A 10,417-nucleotide genomic window follows, 5' to 3' on the forward strand; every position below is an offset into this window, starting at 1 on the left:
GCTGAATTATATTGTAATATATATGTAATATATAGGATTGTATATATGTAGTATATTATATATAAAGCAACATAGAGTATATAATAATTTAAAATAAATTAAAAATAAGGTAATGTATTATATATTATGTAACATTTTATATAATTATTATATATAATATATAGCATAGAATATATAATGCATAATACATAACATAATGTATAATGCATAATGTATAATATGCAATACATAATACACAGTACATAATACATAATATATGATATATAATATAGTATAATACAATACATAATTCACAATATAAAATATACAGATGATTATTAATATTATATACAATGTAATAGAGTATATTATATAAATATTAATATAATATATTGTATATAAGTTTATATGTATTATACATGTAATAAATAGAAAATCATGTTTGACACACACTGAGTATGAATCCATGACTTGACTGTAGCAGTAAATCCAGTTAGAGCTCCCATAGGGTGATCAAGCTTCTAGCTACTTGCCAGAGCTCTCTGGATTTCCGAATGAAAGACACAAACTCTCTCTCTCTCTCTCTCTCTCTCTCTCTCTCTCTCTCTCTCACACACACACACACACACACACACATCAGCTTAATTTTTAATATACCTAACCAGCTCCATGGCTGTGGTTAGCACATCCTCCCCTCCAATCCTTAGTTAACACTGTCTGGATCTATAGTTTATCTTTGCTGCCCCAGACCCAGTCAGGCGAGTGGCCCCTGTGGCTACTTACCCTCTTTCTTACTTAAAGGTGGGACCTTAAGTCTTATCTCTCTCTCTCCATGACTCCTCTCATGGCGATTCTGTCTGTTCTTTCCCTTTGATCCCTTGCCCTTTCCATCTATAAGTCCCACATCCACGTTCTTTCCCAATCACGGGCTGTAAAGCAATTCTTTATGACCAATCAAAGCCAGCTGGGGGCAGGGACCCTCAGAGTCTGGAAGCATGATTTTGGAGAGCTGAATTAAGACAAAGCATTAGAACCAATCCCCAACACTTGGCTCGTGTTAATAGTGTCTCAGTTAATGTGTTTGTATAGGTATCTCCATAGCAGGCACTTGGATGCTGCAAGGTCATACCCAGTGTGGTAGAGCTAGGTCATATGTGATTCTGTTCTGGTTTTGAGGAAGCTTTATGATGATTTCCATGGTGGCTAGTATAATTTACACTCCTGTACCTGGAAGTACACCATTAAATTATGTATTTGAGACCTGATTTTATTTTTTCATAAATAATCCTCTTATTGCAGGATGTCTTAAAAGTTGTCTTTTAGCTCCTTTAGTTTCTTTCTTTCTTTCTTTCCTTCTTTTTTTTTTTTTTTTTTTTTTTTTTTTTTGTTTTTTGAGACGGGGTTTCTATGTATAGCCCTGGCTGTCCTGGAACTCACTTTGTAGACCAGGCTGGCCTTGAACTCAGAAATCCGCCTGCCTCTGCCTACCGAGTGCTAGAATTAAAGGCGTGCGCCACCACTCCTGGCTTCCTTTAGTTTCTTGATGGCCAGTTTGACTGTGGCACTCTAGGTGGTGTCATAGGTGCAGGGCACACCAGCAACTCTTTCGTGCAGGAACCATAGTGCCACGTGGTCACAGCCTGCCTTTTCATTTTTGTTTTGGCCAAGGAACAGTAAGTATGCTTGGCATGCGGGTTGGTTTCAGTGCCTTTCACCATTTTCACTAGAGAAGCACCATGGGGTATTTACCTATGATCTTTATCTTCTTCATGCCCTTTGCTATGTTTTTGTGACCTACACCGCAGAAGCCACGTGCAGAGGTCTAATGTTAGATGTCTTCTGACTTTTAATGTAAGCATTCTTAGCTGTAAACTTTCCTGTTTGTACAACCTCAGTTACATCTCAGAGACTCTGGTAAGATGTGCTTTCATTTTCATTTGACTCTTAGAATTTTTGCTTCCCTCATTTCTACCGTACCACACTCTTCCCTCAGATGTGTATTCTTTAGTCTTTTAGTTTTTGTCTGACACCTGTGGTTTATCTATCCAGTGATTTCCAGTTTTGGTACACTGTACTCTGATAAGATAAAGACATTATTTCAAGTGTTTTAATGTTTAAGATTTGGTCTGTGGCCTATGATCTGTTTTAGAGTCCTCAGTCTGCAGAAGACAGTGTTCATTACATAGCTGCTATATGAAATGTTTTGTAAGTGTTTGTCAAGCTCATCTGACTTATAGTCTATTTTCTCTCTGAATTCTTTGTTGAATTTTGTTTGGATCGCCTATCTAAAGATGAATATGGATACAGAAGCCACATATCATTCTCATATTAGAAGTAATCTGGCCCCTTGTCTGTGTGTTTGTTTTAAGAGCTAGGAACACCGATGTTCTGTTCATATTTAGTTACAATTGTCAAATTGATAAGATCAGAATACTACTAAAATACAGTAAATGTAGAAAACAAGAACGTGAAGACAGAAAGGGAAAGAAGGAGGGGGAGAAAGAAAGAAATTAGGAAATACCAAGATTACCTCCAAATAAAAACAATGCATACAGAAAATTATACGAATGGGGGACTGGCTACAAAAAAAATCCCAAAAACCTGAGTTTTTAATATATGAAAATATTACTAAAATATATAGAAAAAGTAAGAGAGTAATTGCAAGGCAAATAGCAATAATAGAACAAACAAAACCAGGACAAGGAGTGTTGGAGTACTTTGAAAACTAGAGAGTGCCAGGACTGTGCAGGGGAAGAGGGAGCTGGACTTGTGGGTCCCTGCTCTTTTCACTCCTACAGCTTTCTTTGCACACACAGGGGCCCTTCCTGGCCTCGTTAAGCCTTGTTGTTTATTGCCAGGTGGATTCTTTCTCCTTCCCTCAAGTCTCTCCAATTGGTAACATTCAGCTGCAGAGGGTCTCCTAAGTGCATCAAAGGGGTTTGTGATGCTGAGGGAGAGCAAGCACCACACTAAGATCTGAACAGGCAGAAGGCCTAGCTTTGCAGGTTCAATGCCCTCTAAGCATTAATCGCTCGGCTAGCGAGAGGCAACAGCGCATGCCAAGTAGTCCGCTGCAGCGTCACGTTCTTGGACTCGAGCAGTGAACCTCAGGACAGATTAATGGCTTCAGAGGTTTATCCATCAGTGACCTTATGCTCCGTATTCTGAATGATTGGTCTTCTCCCGGGCACTGAGGGCTTTGCCCACTCCCTGTACGTCCTTCAGTGCCTGGGTTGAGTCTCCTGCCACCTGCGCTTTATAGCTTGTTCAGCTCTCCTGTTATCCACAACTCATCTCCCTAGGCTGTCTCCTACACTTGGGATGCAACAGGTTGAGGTTTGGATTCCTGGCTTAAAACTGTCCTCTGTTTCCAGGTTTCCACGGTAGGTAGCTCAGGTTTTGAACAGTAAATTTCCTCTGGCCATGGCAACTGCTTTCCACTGCTCATTGTCTCAGTAACACCTGCAACTAACTGTGAGGCATTGTGAGACCTGTGGGCTTGCCCCTGACAGGGGTGAGTTGGGGAGAGGATGGCCAATCTCCTCATCAGGGCTGCCTGGTGGTCCTTTAGTGTGAGCTGTCTATTCCCCTCACCTGGCCAGGGAACTAAGTGGCTATTTGCTTTGTCTTTTCGTAGCTTTGCGCTGCTGTTTCTCCAAGTTTCCAGACACCTGTCACTCCCCTCGTAGATTTCAATGACTCCTCTTCTATCTACAATAAAGGCTGCTTGTTTTTTGATGGTGACACTTCTCCTTTAGCAGGTCCCCCATAGGCAGTGCCTAGTGTGCTGTCTTATGCAGTAGTCCTACCACTACTTCTTAACGAGAGTTTTCCCCCGTTGTAAATTTTGATATGGTTCTCATAGATTGATCACTATAGTTATACGGGTTTATTTCTGGGTTGTTTCTTGTATTCCATTGCTCTTTATGTTTTCTGTCAGGATCATGCTACTTTGCGCTTCTCTGGTTTTGTAGTAAAACTTGAAATCAGGTAATGTGATACGTTCAGCATTTTTTCTTCTTAGAGAATTACTTTTGCTTTTTGAGATCATTGGAGATGCTTATGATTTTTTTTTTGATTTTTAGGTATTTTTCTAGTTTTTTGAAGAATGACATAAGAATTTTTATGTCAAACTATAGAGTAGACTGTATATTTTGTCTCCCCAGGAAAAGTCTTGTCACAGAAGAGTGGGCGCCTGCAATTCTGAAAGGGTCAGATCATGCATAACTAAACTTTAATCCTTATACTGGAAAAGTCATATAGTGTTCCTAGTTAAATATTGGCCTTAGGAACTGATGATGGTTTTGCCTTTGTGTGATCATCGTGTGAATATGTGTGTGCATGTGTAAGAGGCTGATGAGGGGAGGATTTCCCAGACAACTTGATCCATGACTTCTGAGAAGGGCAAATCCAGAAAGAAATGCAAAGTCTGGACTTTGTTCTGATTTTGTCTTGAAAAAAAAAAAAGTAAATTTGGAAAAATCTCCTTCTATTTGAATGAATGATGTTATTACTTTATTAAAGTGTTATGTAGTTGAGAATATTGGGAAGGGAACATGCCTAGGCCCTCACCAACCATTTTCAGGAAGCACGGAAACAAACTGTGGGCCAAGCCCAGCCTTCATGGGACTGAGTGTGGCAGGAAATGAGCAAGTAGGTGGTGGAGTGATGGGAGAGGAAGAAGTGAGCAATGGGTGATGGAGGGACTGAAGATGAAGTGATTTGTACGCTATGAAGAGAGGCTGAATAGGAGCCACCAGGATGGTGAGGAAGGTCATAATGTGAGTAGCCTGCACTGCCATCTGAGCCTATGTGTGAGTCCTGGCCTGTGCTGCCACTAAGGGCCATATCTGGGTCTGTGGTCCTGCAGCAGCATGGGTCTATGTCCATGCCCATGATCCATGTTACCACCAAAGGCCATGCAGATAGCTTTAATTGGGCTTTGCATGGGCTGAGCAACATTTGTCAGTGAAGCTATTTGGACAAAGGATATATTGTGTGTTACACCATGACACACTGCGACTACCATGTGAGAGAGAACTTTGTTTTATTTAGAAAGGGAGGTTCCAAGGGTGGGGAGCAGATGTGGAGGGTCAAGGAGAGGAGTGGAATTGGGGTACATTATGTGAAATTTGCAAAGAATTAATAAAAGAAAGTTAAAACAAAGAATCTTAGCAAGACATATAAAATGCTGTAAATTCCAGCAAGCTATGTTATGACTTTTATTTGGTAACTATGCAAGTCAAATTTTACATTGCAAAATAAACCAAGCTGTCCAAGTTAGTTTGCAGGGAAAACAACACCAACATAATATATCTATATAGTAGGAAGACAGTTTAAGAGCCAAATTTTCCAATCTGTTGGTTGCCTTTTTATCTTATTGACAATGTCCTTTGCCTTACAGAAGCACTTCAATTTTATGAGGTTCCATTTGTGAATACTTGATCTTACAACACATACCATTGGTGTTCTGTTCAGGAATTTTTGCCCTGTGCCCATATGTTTAAGGCTCTTCCCCACTTTCTCCTCTATAAGTTTCAGTATCTCTGGTTTTATATGGAGGTCCTTGATCCACTTGGACTTGAGCTTTGTACAAGGAGATAAGAATGGATCAATTCAAATTCTTCTACATGATAACTGCCAGTTGAGCCAGCACACCATTTGTTGAAAATGCTGTCTTTTTTTCCACTGAATGGTTTCAGATCCTTTGTCAAAGATCAAGTGACCATAGGTGTGTGGGTTCATTTCNGGGTCTTCAATTCTATTCCATTGATCTACCTGCCTGTNACTGTACCAGTACCATGCAGTTTTTATCAAAATTGCTCTGTAGTACAGCTTGAGGTCAGGAATAATGATTCCACCAAAACTTCTGTTATTGTTGAGAATAGTTTTTGCTATCCTAGGTCTTTTATTATTCCAAATGAATTTGCAATTTGCCCTTTCTAACTCTGTGATGAACTAAGTTGGAATTTTGATGGGGATTGCATTGAATCTGTAGATTACTTTCGGCAAGATGGCCATTTTTACTACATTAATTGTGCCAATCCATGAGCATAGAAGATCTTTTCATCTTCTGAGATCTTTTATTTCTTTCTTCAGAGACTTGAAGTTCTTATTATATAGATCTTTCACTAGTTTGGTTAGAGTCACACCAAGGTATGTAATATTATTTGTGACTATTATGAAGGGTGTCATTTCTCTAATTTCTTGTTCAGCTTGTTTATCCTTTGAGTAGAAGAAGGCTACTGATTTGTTTGAGTTAATTTTATATACAGTCATTTTGCTGAAGTTGTTTATCAGGTTTAGGAGTTCTCTGATGGAATTTTTGGGGTCACTTAAGTATACGATCACATCATCTGCAAATAGTGATATTTTGACTTCTTCCTTTCCAGTTTGTATCCCTTTGACCTCCTTTTGTTGTATAATTGCTCTAGCTAGAGCTTCAAGTACTATATTGAATAGATAGGGAGAGAGTGGGAAGCCTTGGTGTTTTTCCCTGATTTTAGTGGGATTGCTTCAAGTTTCTCCCCGTTTAGTTAGCTACTGGCTGTTGGTTTGCTGTATATTGCTTTTACTATGTTTAGGTATAGGCCTTGAATTCCTGATCTTTCCAAGACTTTTAACATGAATGGATGCTGAATTTTGTCAAATACTTTCTCAGAATCTAATGAAGTGACCATGTGGTTTTTTTTCTTTGAGTTTGTTTATGTACTGAATTATGTTGATGGATTTCCTTATATTGAACGATCCCTGCAGCCCCAGGATGAAGCCTACTTGATCACGATGGATGATCATTTTGATGTGTTCTTGTATTTGGTTGTCAAGAATTTTATTGATTATTTTGGCATCAATGTTCAAAAGGGAGATTGGTCTTCAGTACTTCTTCTTTGTTGGGTCTTTGTGTGGTTTAGGTATAAGCATAATTGTGGCTTCATTGAACAAATTGTGTAGTGTTCCTTCTGTTTCTATTTTGTTGAATAATTTGAAGAGTATTGGTTTTAGATCTTCTTTAAGGTGTGATGGAATTCTCCACTAAACCTATCTGGTCCTGGGCTTTCTTAGGTTGGGCGACTATTAATGACTGCTTCTAGTTCTTTAGGGGGTATGGCACTATTTAAATGGTTTCTCTGATCCTGTTTTAACTTTGACACCTAGTAATTTTAGTCTTTGAAGATAGGGTTTCTCTGTGTAGCCATGGCTAACATGGAACTTGCTCTGTAGACCAGGCTGACCTTGAACTTGGAGATCCACTGAACTGTGCTAGGATTGTGGATCACCGTATGATGATGCAACATATGATGTGTTTGTAAAGGGAGCAGGAGGCTCCTTGGCCAGATGTGAACTTGTGCCTGCTTGATGGTCGCTACAGTAGCCAACTACAGTTTTCTCAGGCAGACTTGTTTCCATTCTGTCATGCACGTTTTTGGTCATGGCCTTTCAATACAGCAACAGAAAGCACACCAACACACAAACTTGTAGCCAACCTATATTATGTAGTAAATGTTAGTTTTCGAGATTCTCCAAATATCCAGAAATGAGATCAAGCTATATTATGGAACTTCTGACAGTTAAATAAAATCCAGTATTCCCAGGAACTTCTGAAACAAATTCCCATCTGCCAAAGGGTAACTTTAGCCTTGTTTTTGCTACTGTCATAATGTTACAAGGTACTCTCTTTATTTACTAGATACATTCTACAACAAATATACAAACACAGATTGTCTAACTCAGATATACTTAATAGATACTGGCTTTCATTCCTGTCAGAAATCTGCTAAATGTAATGTTAAGTGTTTTTGCTTACTTTTATAGACAGAGACACCCAAATCTTGACAGTGAACCCCGTGCCCCACAAGATCTCTGAGTGATATGGGCACAGGGACAAGATTGCCTAGACAGAGGTATGATAACCACTGAGAAACACTGCTCCATTGCCTTGCCTCATGCCAGGGATTGGCCTACACTGTGGACAAACAGAGGATACCCAGGGAGTTAAATGTCTCATATTGCCTATGACAAGTGAGTCATTTCTCCCAGGTCCCTCCCCCACAGGAAAAAAGTTTCTCATCTTCTGGGCCTGATGGCCAAACTGCCTCTAGCCGAGTCATGATGGAATTGTCCACTGCAGGTCCTACCAGATAGATTTATCTGTTGTCTCTAAGGGAAACAACCGAGCTGACAAGGTAGCTAGAGCTGTGACCCTTAGGGGCCATGATTCACCTACCACAGAACATTCTTACACTCCTCCAAGGTCATTACTTCTCCCCTCATAAATAACCCAAACCTGTCATTTCTTTTGTCTTCTGCTTCAGACCCTGACTTGGCTACCAACTCAGTAATGTCACCCAACCTGGCTGCTTTAATGATAGCTGGGTATGTGAAGCCCCTGGAACTAACTCATAATTGCTATACAGTTTCTCCAATGACTCTCTCAAAAAAACCTTACTTCATCTTTCCTCAGCTGCCTTGACTCTAATGTTGCCTCGACTCCATACCTTTTCTCTATCACTCTTTTTTTTCTTTTGATAACCTTATTTTTATTTATCTGTTATATAAAGAACAACAATACAACACGTAAAATGTTTTTTATTTCGTATGACCATTATGTCACTGGAGCTATATAAATTTTGATAGATAACATCTATTCAAACAGTAGGAATTATGAATCTCTTTCTGGCCTCATTTGGCATGGTTTAGTATATGATTAGTTTACCACCATTCTCTCTCTCTCTCTCTCTCTCTTTTTCTTGGATGTTTTCTTTATTTCCATTTCAAATGTTTTGCCCATTCCAGGTCTCCCCTTTGGGAACTCCCTATCTCATCCCCCTCCCCCTGCCTCTATGAGGGTGCTCCCCCACCCAGCCACTCCCATCTTCCCACCCTGACCTTCCCCTACACTGGGGCTTCGAACACCATCAGGACTGAGAGTCTCTCCTCCCACTGATATCCAACAAGGCCATCTTCTGCCACATATGTGGCCAGTGCCACACTGAAAATAATAAATCTAAAAAATTTAAAAGTATCTCTCCACCAGAAAACTATTCTGAAGAAGTTTTTTGAAAAACGTAAATACTAAAGCCTACTTAGTAATTTCCCCATTAAATTCTAGCTATACTCTGGGAAGGGTATGAAGCCAACAGGGAAAGGGAGCGTTAGGGCTGGTTTTATGACATTGAGCAACCACTCAGCAGATCACAGATTGGTTCCATGGCTAGCCTACCACAGCAGCCCCATCCTGTTAAACCACAATTCCCTAACTATTATTAAAGGAGAATGTAGGAGTGCACAGAATGGGGAAAAAAAAAAAAACAGATGGGCATCTCTTCTAGGGTATCCAGGTCAATTCTAAACTCTGCAAGAATTTCTTTGTATGTGAAATCCTCTGGCTTTGCCTGGGACTTGGCATGTTCTTGACATGTTCGGTAAGTGAAGAACTGCTTCCATGTCTCTGTGCCCAGGAGCTGTAGGGTGACCATCTCACAGAAGACCCATCTCTTCTGACAGAACTTCCTGAAATGCACAGTTGCAATCCCATCAGGCTGACCCTAGTCACCTCACTTTAGAGCCACAGCTACAATGTGCGACACTTTTATTCACTAACCATCCTCATGCAGCAGAGGTCCAGGTCCAGAACCAGAAGGCCTCTTCTTCCTTCCTGTCCACCTCATCCCCTCTTCCCATCCCTACATTGCCCCTCTCCTTACCTCCACAGGACATCACTGCATGCAAGTGCATCCCAATTCTATGGGAGAGAAAGAATCCTTAAACCAACAACCGCCTCCCTCTCCTGCTCTTAATTTGTTCTTTGTTGGGCCTACACAGGTTAGTCAAACACCATCCTGGCTCTCCAGGCCCATACAGCCTGGAAAGACCTACCCCAGCAAACACAAGTCACCTTGTGAGGGCTCAGAGGAAGGAGGGCCAGTCTCCAAGGTCTGACATGGAGTCTCAAGGATGCCACTTGTCAATCAACAGCACATCCCCACACAGCAGCTGTTCTTTTCATTTAGCAGAATTTTATTATCACTGTTACTGCTCTGAGATAGGGTATCTAGTAGCCTGGGCTGGTTTTAAATTCATGCCATTGAGTCTGACCCAAACTCCTGCTCATCTTGCTTCCACCTCTCAAGTGCTTCAATTACAGGTGTGTGCCTCCACTCCTGCCCCATTTAACCAGATTTGAGGTCTTCAGAGTGGATAGTGTTCACACATGAGCCCTAGATATATCTGTTTGCTATTCTGTAAGTTGGCTCTCCTGTTGGTCAAGAGAAGCAGCTTAGTCCCTGAGACACTAATGTGTCAGAGATGAGTAGACAGGTCTGAATAAGTAAGTGGAAGGAAGCAAGGAAGGAAGGAAGGAAGGAAGGAAGGAAGGAAGGAAGGAAGGAAGGAAAGAAAGAAAGAAAGAAAGAAAGAAAGAAAGAAAGAAAGAAAGAAA

Source organism: Mus pahari, chromosome 10 (genome assembly GCF_900095145.1).
Source record: "Mus pahari chromosome 10, PAHARI_EIJ_v1.1, whole genome shotgun sequence".
In the NCBI taxonomy this organism is placed as follows: Eukaryota; Metazoa; Chordata; class Mammalia; order Rodentia; family Muridae; genus Mus; species Mus pahari.